This window comes from Clupea harengus, chromosome 16 (assembly GCF_900700415.2).
Source record: "Clupea harengus chromosome 16, Ch_v2.0.2, whole genome shotgun sequence".
Lineage (NCBI taxonomy): Eukaryota > Metazoa > Chordata > Actinopteri > Clupeiformes > Clupeidae > Clupea > Clupea harengus.
Genome location: NC_045167.1, coordinates 12,220,698 through 12,236,453, shown reverse-complemented (window position 1 = coordinate 12,236,453; position 15,756 = coordinate 12,220,698). Strand labels below are relative to the sequence as shown.

The 15,756-nt window shown below is 41.0% G+C and overlaps 1 protein-coding gene and 1 long non-coding RNA gene across 6 annotated transcripts in view; one reads left to right on the top strand and one right to left on the bottom strand.

Annotated features, from left to right (window-relative positions):
* Positions 1-66: 66 nt before the first annotated feature.
* LOC122133580 lies at positions 67-4,072 on the bottom strand. Its single transcript, XR_006152881.1, has 4 exons — positions 4,015-4,072; positions 1,504-1,579; positions 1,246-1,289; positions 67-1,071 (listed from the first exon to the last, which is right to left on the bottom strand). It is a non-coding gene; the product is annotated as an uncharacterized LOC122133580 (long non-coding RNA).
* Positions 4,073-9,307: 5,235 nt separating this feature from the next.
* rassf8b (Ras association domain family member 8b) overlaps positions 9,308-15,756 on the top strand; it is a 28,815-nt gene continuing 22,366 nt past the window's right edge. The window contains exons 1-2 of one of the 5 annotated variants that reach the window (XM_031582574.2): positions 11,688-14,563; positions 14,871-14,953. The gene's annotated coding sequence lies outside the window, so the exon portion shown is untranslated. Of the gene's footprint in view, positions 9,691-11,686; positions 14,954-15,756 lie in introns of those variants that run through there. The other 4 variants (XM_031582573.2, XM_031582571.2, XM_031582575.2 and 1 more) reach the window with 4 other exon arrangements.

The following is a 15,756-nucleotide window of genomic DNA, read 5'->3' as shown; positions in this document are numbered from 1 at the left end:
TCCTGTGGTCTTTATGAGACTGTTGTATAACTTATCACTTATAAGAAAAGGAAATGCAAAATGACTTGATGTTTCATTGCTGCTGCCCATGTTCTTAAATAACTGGGTCTTCAAAGGGTCTTGGGTGTTTCTCTTTACATTTGCTAGACATTTGCTACACAGATCTGACTGGCCAAACATATGAGAAAAAACATCTTTACAGCTGGCAGGGAAGACAAACTGTGGGTCGTTCGCACCAGTGACTCACAGTGATTGAAGCTCCCGGTTGAATGTATGTTCTCGGTGGGAAGAGGAAGCAGCTGACAGGTTGTCCCTTAATGCTCTGCTGCAGGTAATACCCGCTGATGTCCTGCTCTATCTGGGAGCAGTTCCCAAGCCTCACAAAATGGCCCTGAGCCTGGACCTCCATAATCTTCACATGACCCGTCATACTGCAGAAAATGTAATACATCATATTATACTGTATATATATTCTCGCAAGGGACTTTAAAAAAGTTCTCTTTAGGCTTGTCCATCATTGCCACTATGCAGAGTGTGCAAACATACACACGTATACTCATTCAAAATGCAGGTCTGTGCAGTCTGTGTATAGCATATCGATCAGCATAAATCTAAGATATATCAAATAATTGGCATACCGGTAGATTAACTATGAAAAACTTCTCTAAAGAATAACTCTAGTGGATTGAAACTTGTGAAACAATGTGTAAGAAAGTGTGATTATGCCCCTCTTTAGCTAAGGGTGATATGAGGTTACAATGCAGAAATGTCAGGTCAGTAGATTTTGAATTTGATTGCTTATACTCCTTTTGTTGTAAGTTTAGAGGACTGTTAACATGAGCCCAACCATAATTGTACAGTTAAGCTGACCCTAACCAAGACTCTGCCCGGAGCCTTGCCTGGAGTATTCACGGATATGTTGTTTGGCAGTCGCTGGCCTCCTTGTCTTCTCACTCATGACGGGAGAACTCCTCTCATTGTGCTTGTTGTAAAAAATGTCCCAGATATCTATGATGGAGGTTTCCCTCATGGTAATGCTAGGGGCTGTCAGTGCCAGTATTCTGGAATGACCTGCAAGGGAGAAGGCATGCAAGAGCAAAGCAATTCAGGATCATAAACATGAAGACTGAGCTAAAATATAGTATTACGTAAACTAAGATAACTATAATTTTGAAGAAAACTCAGATTTCTCAGATTACTCTAACATAATATTATGAAAGAAGTGCTTTTAATATACAGGCATACTTCTTGCATGGGTGTCTGGGGGTGGTCTCCTCATATGACCCAAGCTAGAAAGACAGAACCAGGTCAGATGTTTGTCTTTAGTTAGTCTGCTTATCCAGTTTTCCAGAATAAATACTACATTTCAAGGTAATAATATAAGACATAATCAACGCAATTTGTGGTCATCAGTTAATTCTGTTCGAGAATGAATGTTCTTATAATAAAGCCCACAGTGCACAAATGGAAACGTGAGTATCACACATTATTTCTATTTCTGACCTGGTTGTTAGAGGAACAGCCATATCTGTGAAAGATCTTTGTTCCTGCATAGCTCTGCTGCCTCCTCAAACATACCCTGAACAGTCCAGAAGAAGACCAGTTAGGGTCTTGCTCTAATGCATTACACTGAAAAGGTGCTTTTCAGTAAAAGTGCAAAAAGGGATTAGTGGAGAAAAGAAAACGGACTGACTACTAAAATGAATTCAGGTAAAACAGAATTATCCTCTTATATGGTGACACAGAAACATAAAAAAGTAATTCAATGGCATGCATACAGCAGTAGAAAATATACATCAGAGTCTAACCTTAAGTATAAACCCTGTGGAGCAATAGTTACTGGGTAACCTCTGAATTCAAAAGTTCTAGTCGAGGTTCAAGGTTCAACTTAATTGTGTAAGTATTTCTTAATCTTCTCAAAATTATGTTGCATTCTGGCCAAGAGGAATGTGTTAGAGAGAGTGATAGTACAGCTACCATAAGTATTTAAGATTATGCTAACAAAAAAGTGGTGGTGGTGTTACTGCAGCTACGTGCCCTGTTCGACTGTGACCAACAATTCATTTTTTACATGTAGTGTCATGTACATAACAACAGAGGGTAGCATTGGCTTCAGAACAGAACTGCAAGCTATGGTGCCAACCATAAAATGTCCTATGAGGAATTCAACATTTAAACCTAAGACAGAAAAAACCTTTATAAAAAAAATAAAAAAAATAGCATTGTCTCACTGAGGTGTCTTGTATAAATGTGCGTATGTGTTGGTGTGAATGAGAGATTGAGAGTGAGAAGTGAATCGGCGATCTTTCTATAACTGTCATGTTACCTGAATAATAGCTTGAAAATTCAATCTGTAAGATGAAAGAGCAGTGAGAGGGGTCAAAAATGAAACAAAAAAAATCACCTTTTTTTCTGTCAGAAAACACAATCAGTCAACAGTGACAACACAATGAAATATTTTTTCCCAATGAAATGGAGAAGGGAGATGGACAAAGTAGCTAAGTGATTCAAGTGTTTCAGTAAGAAGCAGATGGTGAAAGCTAATCTGGAATCAATTATGAATTGTAGCAAAAGGAACACTGAAATGTCAAACGTTATGACTTTTATTGTGGCGTGATGTGACAGTGAGGAGACATGATGCAGGACAGATAGGGTAGACAGAGCCAGGGGCTCTGGGATTATTATTAGTAAAAAAACAACAAAACACAAATACCAGAATGCCAGACCATGTGAGTTAATAGCTGTGCCTGGGTGAGTCTAGCAAGCATATAGGCTAGCAGGTAAAAATTTAATTGCATACAACCAAGCAATCTTTATATCAAGGTACAAATATCGGAACATTAAACTACAAAACAAACAAAACAAACAGCATTCCATGGAACACCATGGACATTGTTGGAAGTGGAACATTTAATTCTCAGATAACAGAGCTATGTGTTTGGCTTGGAAGCTTAGAGTAGTAATGCACATTTTGCACAATCTAGCATTTATTTAGAAGTATCAGTATATGATAATAATAATAATATCACATTTAAAAAGCACATCTTCCATCCTGATTTTTTGCAAAGTTCTGATGAAGTCTGGTTTTGTATACAGTAAATTGGACTGATTAAAAACCTTGCTCAACAGCATGGCAGCTGCCAGGTAGTAATACTTGACGAAAAAATGCACATGCTTTGTTTGTCAAGATTAATGCCAGTGCTTGACTATTTCTCCACCCTCTTGAGTGTCACTCAACATAATTTATATGTCTTTGTTTCAGGTATTTTATCAGTAGTCTTCCAGGCCCAACATGTCCAGATGTTTTCTGTTAAGTGTCCTGTGTGGGTGGGTGGGGCTGACTGTGTGTGTGAGTGTGTGTGTATTTAAGAGAGAGAGAGCCTTATCCAAGAGGCCCACCAAGCCCTAGTGCACTCCTCCCCTCTATACATCATCCTGCTCAAGAAGGTCAGTGGTGAGAGAGTGTCTGAACTCAACCAGCCACAGACATGCTGTCCGTCCTTTCATCACACAATTAACGACGAACAGAATACGACACAAAGTGTCCGATTTTGAATTGGCCTGTTTTAACCACAATGGGAGATCTGCATCTTATCTAACCACACAGGAATGAATGTGCGATACAAAGGTCTTGGATTTCAAAAGACTTTTATACATACACTGCAGCCTATACATTCACATGGCAATAGGTTTTACAGAGAATAGGCTGGAAGGTCAAATAATTCCATCTTTTTTTTTTTTTTCTGAGTTAACCTGTGCCATCCTCAGCATTCTTTAAAAAAATAAAGATTCATCCCAGGAAAGATAAGTAATTCAGAAACACCTCCAAAATAACCAATTGAAATACAAAACATTTGGTGTCTTTTTCCAAAAGCACAAGGCAACCTTGAATAAACCCTCAATGGAATTATGGAATTGTTTTTCGTTTTGTGTGTCAGAATGATTGTCAATGCAGGAATGTTCTGATTGAGCAGCAGATAATGTCCAGCATGGACTGATAAAACAGGCACTCACCCCAGCACTGCAGTGAGGAACCCCAACAGAGCTGCCGGCTTTTATCAGCTTCACAAGGTTTAAGCTACAGAGGTGCAGAGCATCCCTCTGCCAGCCAAGGAATGTGTGGAATGTCTGCATTTCATTATGATGTCACAATATGAAAGCAGGGATAGTGTGGAAACAAGGTGCATTAAAGGTTTCATCTTCTCCCTCCTTCTTCTTCTTTTCTTCTTCTTCTTCTCCTCCTTCTCCTTCTCTTCCTCTACTCTACTCTTCTTCTTTTTGTTCTTCTCTTGTTCTTTTACTTCTTCTTCTCTTTCTTCTCTTTCTTCCTCTTTTTCTTCTCTCACTCTTTTTAGAAATAAAAAATTGGGGCTCCAGTGTACATACAGTTTGTCTTAAATCTAAGATAATGCTCCATGATATAGTTTGTTATTTCAGCAGTATACAGCTTTTAGTCTGACATATATATATATATATATATATATATGTGTGTGTGGTAGTCTGTGGTCCATGTGACATACAGGCCTTAAACACATGGAGAGAACACACTGTCTTTCAGACAGCCATCACAGAGATAAAAGGCCTCTAGACCTGAGGAATTCAGGTTAGACCACTTGATAGGCAGTGAGACAACACTGACCAGCTGTGTTGGTTGTCTGAAGCAAGCTGTCTGGTATGTCTGCGTCATCCTTGGCAGATGCTATATCAAGTGTTTCTACGATATAGAATGCTCTACCCTGGTTTGTGTGCACTGACAGTGGAAATGCTGCCAGGTTTTGGCATACAACGAGCCTTCCTGATTCAGTATATGTCCAGGATGAGAAATGTAATCTCCTTGAGAGCACCTGCAGCTATTGGCTCTGGAATGTGAGATGGAATAGATTTGGACACAAAGTATAAATAGTTCTCCGACACAGACGCTTTCCATGGAAGTTGCTTCAAAACACTGCATCGTCTAACATATCAATTATGGTATCATCAATAATGTGAGAATATCCTAATTGAATAATGTTGCCAAGTAATCTAGCTCAATCTAACATTTAGGCATTTTAGACATTTTACATAGTATATTTGAGCAAATTGAAATGAAATGTGTATTATGAAAATGGTACGCATTTGCAAATGGTAAATGTTTCTTGTTGAAAATGGCTATAGGAGAAGAACAGCGAAATCTTCTGATGTGTCGAACCAGTATTTCCAGTGTTTTGCACCCTTGTCTATGAAAGGAGAGCCTGGTAATTCCTTGGAATGAGTAGATGAGATTCAGAAAGTGTAAATAAAGAATATAATAAATCCCTCATCAGACACTATTATTACGTATGTCGAAACATAGTTCTGCCACACCAGTCCCTGACTTCATGCTGGTGTCCTTAGCAGCCACGTAAATAACTGACACCATATCAACTTCATTGTGTTCCACATACTGTGAGCAGATGACTGCGACTGGTGGGGAGTGGTTGCAGTTCTGCAGGGACTGCTTGTTTAAATATGAGTAGATCTTGTTGGGGTCATCACTTTTTCTACTCCCTTTTTATTGGCTCCTCCATGTGTTTTGGAGGAGGTGAAGGGGAGCTGGTATTGATTACCCAGTGAAGGAGAGACCCAGCGCAACACACTCGACCCAGGCCTGCGCAAGAGCCCAATGATTTACTCCCTCTCCTGACTAAGAGTATTTCACTCAACGCCCACACACATACACGCACATACACACACATTTCCTCTCTCTTAAATGGAGCAGCAAACATGTGTCTGCTTCTGGAACCCACTTCAGCTTACGCATGAAAGCATTTCTCTCAAGTATGAATTCCTTCGTTCTTCATTCCTTTAGTTTCGTAATGTAAGTTCACAATAGACAATTAAAATTCAGCTGAGCACGCTTATGTGTCAAACACCATTGTGGACAATCAAATTAAATTCAATGGTGCGTTCAAGGTCAACAGATCAGCATACCATTTGGTTTTGGAATGGATTCCTTTTAACTAGTTCATCTTAATGAGTTACACATAATTTGTAAGAACAGAACAACAATCTGGTACCTCAGCGTTACTCAAATGTTACACCACACTTATTAACAACAGTTACTTAATGTTGACCACTAGTAAGTCTAAGTCTATTATTGATCTGAAGACAACCTAATGGGGAGTATGTCCTCTCCAATATTCACACACACACACACACACACACACACACACACACACACACACACACACACACACACACACACACACACACACACATTGCATCACCCATCATAAATACCTTTTTTTTAATAAAATAGTAATGCCTCTGTTTTGAACACTGGTTCAAAACTCTTGTCATGATGATGTAGCAAGTATGTGTCCTGTTTTTTTACAAAACTGGTTAAGAGAAAGTCAAAGACCTGGACTGATGAAAAACATCTGACGTCAACACATTAAACTCAAAATCTAAAACATATTGAGCATACATTGCCCTCTGTTTAGAAGTCTCTTCTGCCACCAAAGAGTCTGTTGCCAACCATCACATTAATGGTCTACACATCTTCTTACATTGTTCTGAAGGAACGGTTTCTTCTCCACTAAAAACATATATATTACCATCTGACTACAATGAAACACACATCTTGTTAGTCGTTTTTTTTCAGTAGCGGTTTTTCAACTGGTTTTCACTGTTTGTTTTTTTTTCAACTAAGATTACACTTTCATAATCAGATTGCTCCAAAAAGCTAGTGCTCAGTAATAACATTTGGTTGCCTAATAGTTTGATTGAATTACCATTAAGTCTGTCCTTTTTGTTAATTATTTTCTTGAGAATATTATCATATTCAAGGACATCCTTTGACGTCCAGTTTCGTATTGATGTGACCTCTCTGTGTTTTTTAAATATAGTCACTGTGGCTCTCCCATGTGGTTTCTCAATGGAGGCTTTAAGAAAGGAGCCTGGAAACATTACATCATGAGAAACAGATGGGTCCTTTGAGATGAACCACATGCTAACATGCTAAAAGGTTTAATTCCCCAAGTAGTGCTGTATCTCTCCACAACATTGCACATTGCAGGATTACATTGGCCTAATCCCATCATACGGAGGCTTGATGTAATCTAAGGGAAAAGGGGACATGAGAAGGGATTTGACTGAAATCACACAGCTATTTAGGCCTCAGCTGTAATCCAGTATTTTGTAACTTTAATGCGTAACACCAGAAGTCCAACCAGCAGAAGACATCAGTTTATCCTCAATTTTGTTCTGGCTCATTCTAGTTGTTTTGTTTAGGCTAAGAATTACTACATACAATCATCATCAAATATGGCTCATGCATTTTCAGATATTTCATTTAGTGATAAAATGAGTGTACAAATATCTCAAAATGTCCATTATTGATCAACATTATGTATTAAGGTTGTTTAGGAAAGTATTTTGCAAATGTGTAACCTGACACATAATTATAGTCACTAGTTTATTTTCCATTATTCTATGCTTCTGTTTCTAAACCTTTGTGACAGGTATGTGTTCACCAGTCCCTCGTTCCATCTTAGCCTGCAAACAGTCAATCAAGGACAAAGACAATCACCCATCAACAGACAGACAGACACATCATCCTCATGTTTGAGGACTTAAATAGTAATGAGTTCCTCATCCTTTGAATTACTTAAGGCCCTCATAAAGCAGCCTGGGGACGTGCAAACTGCAGCACAGCAAAATTATGACGGACAGCAGCATGATACAGCAAAGAAAGAAGTCACTTTAGTTTCTCCCCACAGACTCAGAGAGGCTGCATCTGCAGCTCCATCACAGTGGGTGTAAATACGTGGTGCAGCCGTGAAGGCTGCCTATAGATCTGCAGAGCCTGGCGCTCATACACTATCCTCTCACTAGTACCTCAGCATTTACCCACTCCTTCCTCTTACATTTACACTGCTGAGGTCTACTCTTTATACAAGATGTGCAGATTTTTTTTCTATTTTGAAAGTGTAGAATGATTCTTTGGTTGGGTGCGCATGTGCTTCACTGACACTGACGGTGTGATAAAATTAAACTGAGGGTGCCGCAGATCAATTTTAATTAAGCAATGACTCAAAACAGCATGAAATTGTCTGGCAGCAGGAATCTAAACTTCTATAAAAAGAATGCCATTTCATGGCTTGATAACTTCATGATTAAGTCTTGGAAAATATCTGGTTTGTGTGAGTGAGAGAGAAAGAGAGAAATTTCGTGGCAGGCATGCATTGCGAATTCTGGTTTAATTTATATTTGACAGTCACTGGCGCGGAAGAGTAGGCTATGCCCTGGGAAGGAGGGGCATAGTAATTTCTTGGTCTGCCTGTCTAAAAGCTATGCGTGGTTTTTGAAGGCCTAAATAAAATATTTCAAACCATCTGACATGCACCTGCAGAGCCTTGAGGCTCCTTCTAACAGCCCTGTTGAGTTGAAAAGAAACTTCACTTAGGTCACGTTGCCATGGATTTCTTGGTCTGCGGCTTGTTAGATGTTGCCAAGTGACAGCCTGTACTTTGCCACAACAGTACACAAAGAACTATGTTGTGCTTCTGTGGGCCTTTATCTCAATGACAGTAGAAGCATTCATCAATGATTTTTCTGATTATTGTAAAGCTTGGCATATTTCAGACTCTTTTGCTGTGAATTGCAGTTGCTTAAATTAAAAATGAATGAATTAATATATAAAAAAACTTTTGTTGTTTCATTGTGCACTCAATTTATTTGACCATTTCCCTTCCTTCGGAGCCCAGTGTAAAGTTATAAGTATTACAGTGATTTACATAACTAAGTCATAAATATAATTACAATTTAAAAACACAACGAAATATTGATTTATTCTTGGGTATCACAGTTGTGGAGGTGGGCTATCCTACAGTTAGAAGTCAAAAGGCTTTGGATATTTGGATCATGTCAGACCCCTGTCATCTCTAAATAGCTGGGTTTAAAAAAACAAAATGAGTCAAATATAAAATGAATAAAAATAAATCTGTTTGTATTATAAGTAGGCCTAGACTATTTCTCTCCTCATAGTTGATCTGACACTTTTCTGTAGGGAAGATGGGACAGTCTTTGGCAAGGAGATGGAGCCATTTCACGGTATAATGAAAGAACCCCGTTTACTCTTGCGCTACTCAGATTCTCCCAAACATTCTTTGAAAATAAGTTTATTTCTAAAAGTTGGCTGTTTATACGTGATTTTGTAAGGTATTATTTTACTTGGCATGCTAAATGAAAAACACTGTCGAGAGTCGGCGCAACTTTTAACCAACTGCTGTCCTGAGCCGAGCATGGAGGCGGGCTAGTTATCTGCATTTGCAATTGGTGAGAGCAATGCAGCTTTAAACCGGTCCATAATGCCTTGCGGTGTCCCAGTTCCGTTACAATGTATGTACCAGCCTGACCATTAACAGAGCTGGAGGTCTCAGTGGCAAGTGTAGCTATCCTCTACCTGGATCGAAATCCGAGACTATATACACAGAAAATAACTTTATAGCGGCTGCGTTTAAATAACATCGCTGACAGACGGGACGAGGGGAACTCTGGAACTATTATTGTAAAGATTTTAGGCTGTTGTAGTAGAGACGGTGAAGAAGAAATATGTAGTGTTGCTGATTTCATGCTGAAGAAGACCTCGGACACAAGCGAAGTGGAGTGGAACACTGTAGCGGGCTGACGGAAGTGTATGGTGCACCTCGACACTGCATCTGGAGGCAGGTATGGAGATTTCATGAACGTCACAACCGATGTTCTTTTGCATGTTGTTAAGCGCAAGGCGCAAGAGGACACAACATAACTTTACGACTACAGCATTATAATTGTTGGGATGAGAAGGGTTGTTCGGTATGTAGTGATTATTGCCTGTCAGTGCTGAGAAAACGTAGGTCACGGGACGCTGTCCTGACCAGCTCAGCCCGAAATCAACTGTTTTAGCTGAAAATACCCACACCGCGACAAATGGGCGATGTCGGGACATTTTTAAATTTGTGTGGGAATGCTATTTTGTTGGCATTCGTTGATGTCGCAGCCAGGTGGAAAAATAACTAGCCTAGGCTAGGGTCCTGCCTGAAAATGTTGTAGTGTTGCCTAATGCTGAAATACAGAGATCCCGTCATTCAGGCTATGTCTAAATCAGGATGGTAGACCACGCACTTTGGCACAATATATCGTTATGGTAGGGTAGAAAGGATTTTTTTTCAGTTGGCCATTCCCCTTGCGGATAGAAACCTATACCTCTCTACCCCCCTATTATATATTAAAAGCAAGAGCAAAATGTTATGTTATATGTGGATTTCCAAGGTGCCCTGTCCGAATCAAACAGGTTGCTGTCAGTGTTGGATGCAATGTGATTTAGTGTGAATTTCATAACGTATCGTAAGCTATTTAATGCATAGATATCTTAAATTAGGAACATTCCTCTGACATATTTCTCACATTCTTCTTCTCTACCTGGAAGTCTGAAAGTTTTAAACAGCAGTCAGATAATGTCACATCACTTAATCTGTCTTGAATTGAGAACATAATTACCCTCCAAAGAGGAAACACAACTGTGGCCAAAATTAGTGCTCTGCTCATTGACATACACAGATGGTTGGCTGTGTACTAAAATGGTGTAGATTATGTCATAATTAATCCTTTGTATAAACTGTGGAACACTATTGAGTGTGAGGGTGCTGCTTTTGGAGAATTCTATGCGGCCATGTTAATAACTGACAGCTAATCCCATCCACAAACAGTCTGGGTGCGTGCAACAAGAGACAATGCCCACGAGGAAGAGGGAGGCGTCAGTCACTGCTGATGACATGCTTCACTATCTTGATGCAGCCGACTGTGTCGCAAGGCAGACTTAGCCAGCAAAAAGTCTCAAGCTTACACTGGAGGTCTCACTTGGACGTGAGGACCTCTACAGACATGCAGTCACGATAAAATGAAATAAAAACACAACAGCAGACAGCACCAACAATGCAGCAATTGCACTTAGTTTAGTCAGCTGCAGGCAAACTATGGCAAATCATGAAGAAGATATGACACAGGGTTGTCGTGGTATCATCCTTTTGTGATTTTGACTGATGACCCTCACAAACCATGTCACAGCTCATCCACAGTACAGATTAAGAAACTGTCTCCGTGCGCCAAATTGACATGCAGAAAGTGTTCAGTATAAGAGTCTATTACTGAGGTCTACTGTTTATGTTTAGTCATGGATGTTTACTGTTGTTGAACTACACTTCACTACAGCTGTACAAAGAATGTAATAACAAGTACAACCACTTTATGTGCAACCACACTGTTACTCATTAGCGTACTCAAGAGTGTGATACCAGCACAAACCAGTTTTTTATTTTCCTTAGCTGTTTGTGGTTAAGGCTGTGGAACAGTTAGCTCTAAGTAATGTGGTTTGATTATTTATCACTTATAATTGCCTGTAACTTTCAAAAGTGGTGTGGATTGTGAACACAAAGAGTCTAATCTAAGAGTCTAAATCTAAGTGGAGACCGATGACTATAAATGCCGGAATCACAAATGGATTGGGACTTCCTTGGACAGAAATATACACACGACCGTGACAGCTTGCTTGACTTCTCATTTTTCCTATAACATATGCATGGAAAATTCATTATTCATATGAACGTCACTGAAACACAGGATTGGGAGCTCCCTTTCTTTCTCATTTTATCTCCTCCAGTCCGATGACCCCCCCCTCATTCATATGATTCACAGGAAATTGAACTCACGAACTGGCCCCATAGATTTGCTCCCTTGACAAAGTGATTCCATCATTAGGAATTCTAGTCGGTTGCATTTGCATCCTGGTGCCACCCTGCGTGCTCCTCCCTGGAATAGGCTCTCAGTCATCGGCTGGAATTGAGAAATGATGTCTCCCAGAGCAGCAAACTTACATTCTCCGGGAGTGCTGTCAGCGGCGCTGACGCATAGTGGGACTGCATAACACACTGATTGATAACTGACGTCAGTTCTGAGGGTTTATCGCTAGTCAGTAGAATGCTGATAAAAACATAACGTGAGTCATACTCCGGTAATCGAGCGCAGGAAGGGGAGGGTTTTATTTACTGTGTAAATGAGTATTGGAAGTGTATGTGTGTGTGTGCTGGTGTCTCTGTGTGTGTGTGTGTGTGTTGGAGTGGGGGTCTAGGAGAAAGTGACCATCTCCAGAGAAAATTATATTTAAGTTCTGAATAGGTCCTGAGGTGGAGAGCTGGTATGTGCTGGAGGTTAAGTCAGTATGATTAACAAGTATTTCCCAGCTGTGGAGAGTAAAAGAGGGAGAGAGGGAGGGGGGGCTTGATAGAGATTACATCATTACACAGCCTCACTGGATCTTATTACACTCAAGTGCATAAACAAGTTTCTGTAATTTTAGATGGCCTGTAGCTGAAAGCAGCTCGATCCAAGTTTAGCCTTAAAATAAATCAGAATGCTTTGCAGCATTTGGGTTCGGTCATGTACTTGCCGCATACGTTCTGACTGAATCATGGGAAGTGACTTCCTTCCTAACCAGTGTTGAGTGGTAGTTCAGAGACAAGTGATGTCCATGGTATTTAGTGATGCAAAGGAAAAAAGGTTCTTGGAAGCACCAGGGCCCCCTAACAAGTAGCCTGTTTCTTTTCTGGTACAAAACAGCAGGGGCTTCTTGGTAACAGTTAAAGCTGGTTGACTCCGTGCAGAGCTGTTTAGACTGGTATTTTGGCAAGGTTAGAGTAGTAACGGTAACGGGTATGACCTATGACCTATGCTCAAGAAAGGATGACAGCAAGGGTCTCCCTTTTGGCTCTGCTTTCCACAGTGTCCTTTTGAAAAAAAACTGTGCACACAGATAAACCTCTCAAAAACCAACAGCCATTTCCTCTCCCGGCCTTCAATGGGGCTGTCATCTCTTATCCATGTGCAGTGACACCATTGTCTGATCTTGCACCAAACAATGGTTCATGTTAATGACACGATGGTCGACTGTGATAAGGGCCCCTGAGAGTGGACCCTGCAGATCGTCACTAGCCAAAGATAAGGAAAAAAGGGGTAAACGATCTGTCCATGTTCCTGCACTAAAAACTGTCTGACCTTCTTTGAAGATAACATCTGTCATGGCACTGGGTGTATCAGTTGGGCTATAAACTCTTGAGTATCACCCAGTTGAAATTCATCTCACGGGCAGTCTAAGTCTTTTGCACCACAGAGATGCATGTGTGAGGTTTATATTTTGACTGTGATAGCCCAGAAAGGCTCTGTGTTGATGGCAGAGGGCCCTTCTAAAAAACAGCAGGCTTTAAATAGAGATTAGATTGCTGCAGAGTGATATAAAGTCTCCTTTCAGTGTTAGATCTCTCATTGAAGTGATTTGAATCCCCTGGATTCACAGTGAAAAGCTATCTATTCTTTTGTTTTCTTTGTTTTCTTCCTTCGGCTGACAGGTTTTTTTTATGTTTTGATTTGTCAGGACACTCGTGTATGGCAGACATAAAATTGGAAAGCTGGTAATCAGAACTATACTTGGCATACTTGACAGGTTTGAGGTGTGACATCAGAAAGTAAACAGAAATGAAAGAGATTACCTTCCCGTCACTTGTTCCACTCAAAAAGCCGGAGGCCTTTATTTGTGGTGCTCTTTTCTGCATGATTTGGAGGTATGTTTTCGAGTCTAGACATGTTGATATTTGCTGCTTATATGTAAAAATGGAGGGTGGGTTAATGAGAACCAAACAGATTTGGGAAGAGCAGCCAAAGGGTGTGAGATGGGTATTTACTATGAGGGACCCCTGGGTGTGTGTGTGTGTGTGTGTGTGTGTGAGATGGGTATTTACTATGAGGGATCCCTGCCAGAGTGTAGATCACATGCTGCCTCAGCCAATGCCTGTGAAGGACACACACACAGTCAGGTTTTACTCTGTACTCCATACGCTCACACCGAGGCTTCCCTGCCTGCACAGAATCCAGCAAACAAATTCACAACTCTGGAAGGATGAAACTAGATGGTTTGTGAGACATCACAGTTGTCAGCTAAGATCTTTAACTTCTCAAATCCCAGATGTCATTGGAGTGTTAGTTCGACGTTCCGGCATGAAGATGCAAAAAGATGACATAACGCAGCGTGCTTCTCTTAAAGGGCGCTGTAACCTACAAGTGGATATGCAACTCTCCCTGCCCTCTTTTACTCATAAACTTTTTACAGAGTCTTTGTGTTCCCCTTACCGACCGCAAAAACACGTATTTAAAGGCTCCCCCGTGCAGCGCTCTTTGTGAAAGTGGGGAAAAAGACTGAGACCCAGTGCCACAAACACCTTTTAAAGCCCTGTGGGAGAGCGTGCAGCTCTGTGCGTGAGATAAGCCCCACTCTTACAGATTACATGTCTGCGCAGAGAAGTCACTTCCAATCTCGCTGGGCTTCTTGAAGGCTGCCTGCCTGCAGGAACAGCACATTCGTGGTGCACTGAGACAGACTCTCTCACCAGGCCGTTACGGTGGTGACGAAGGACGGAAGTCGCGCACCACTTCACAATTTTTGAGTGCTTCGTTCTCCCGCAAAGATACTGAAGGCTGTGTCAGAAGGTTGTGTCAGACATTTGAACGTACTCTGGTGAGTACTGTGATTTGGGTGATTGTGTAATTTCTTGCGGATTGGATAGCACATTTTCTGATGCGTATAGGGTTCTCCCATATGTTAGCACCAGAGGGTTTCAGTCCTCACCGGGCGAACAGCTTGCTGCCATGTGAAAGCTGCTTAGATTGGACTTTAAAAGTGCCCCCCTCCCCCCTTCCACTCTGCATACATCAAATACAAGGCAGTGGGGAGTACATTATTTGGTACAACTCCCCTATTAAGGGGAATCAAGCATGTGACTACCAGAGGGGATTTAAACTCTCAAGGCTTCTAACCATAACAGCTTGTGCCAAGACTGGATCCTTGTCGCACAGATTGGTTGTGCAGAAACTTGAGAAGTTTTGACGGAAGGATTGTTGAGTGCAGGTAAGACAAAGTTTTGAATTCAAAAGAAAAATGTAGGTTGTGAATTATTTGAAAGTGCTGCTGTTTGGTCTGTCTGCTCAGATATACAGTTACCTCTCATTTCTCCTACTGTGAATACTCAGTCACTCAGGCACTGCAAGGAGGCAGCTAAGCAACTAATTGTGCAACACCATTCAAAACCTGGCTTGGCCTTCCACTACATATTCACTTGAGCAATAGGAGCAGCAGGATTGCTGCTGCAGTCTCAAAAGAACCATTACGCTAGTTGCTGAACCAGTCTACCTTTTTATCCCATAGCAAGTGGCCAGATTCATTGTTGGTGCACTGCAGATACAGTATGTGGAGCAAATAAAATAACAGAATTCTGTGGAGGTAGTCTGCTTGACTCAGAAACAAACAGTCTATTTAGTACGCTGGCAGACATTTTGTGGCATTATCTCATGAAATAAATAGCCAGGTTATCACTATGCTTTTACGATCAAGCAGGGACGAACACTGTGGTCTTAAAATGTTGCTTCCCAAGTCTAGCGACGCTGTGTCATGGGCCCTGTTTTCCAGTTTCACGCTGCATTCAGTCATTTAACACTAGATTTACTACCGTATTATCCAGAGGTCCTCTACGATCAATTTTTTACCGACATGCTATTTATTATCCAGCTGTACCCACAAGGCGGTGAGTTGAGTGCAATTTAAAGTCCACATCTGAGAACTACAACTCCGCCACCCCCTGACCCTCCCTCTTCGCCACATAGTTCCAGTGCTTGTTTCCTCGGCACGAGGAGTCGTCCCCCAGATGTGGGTCA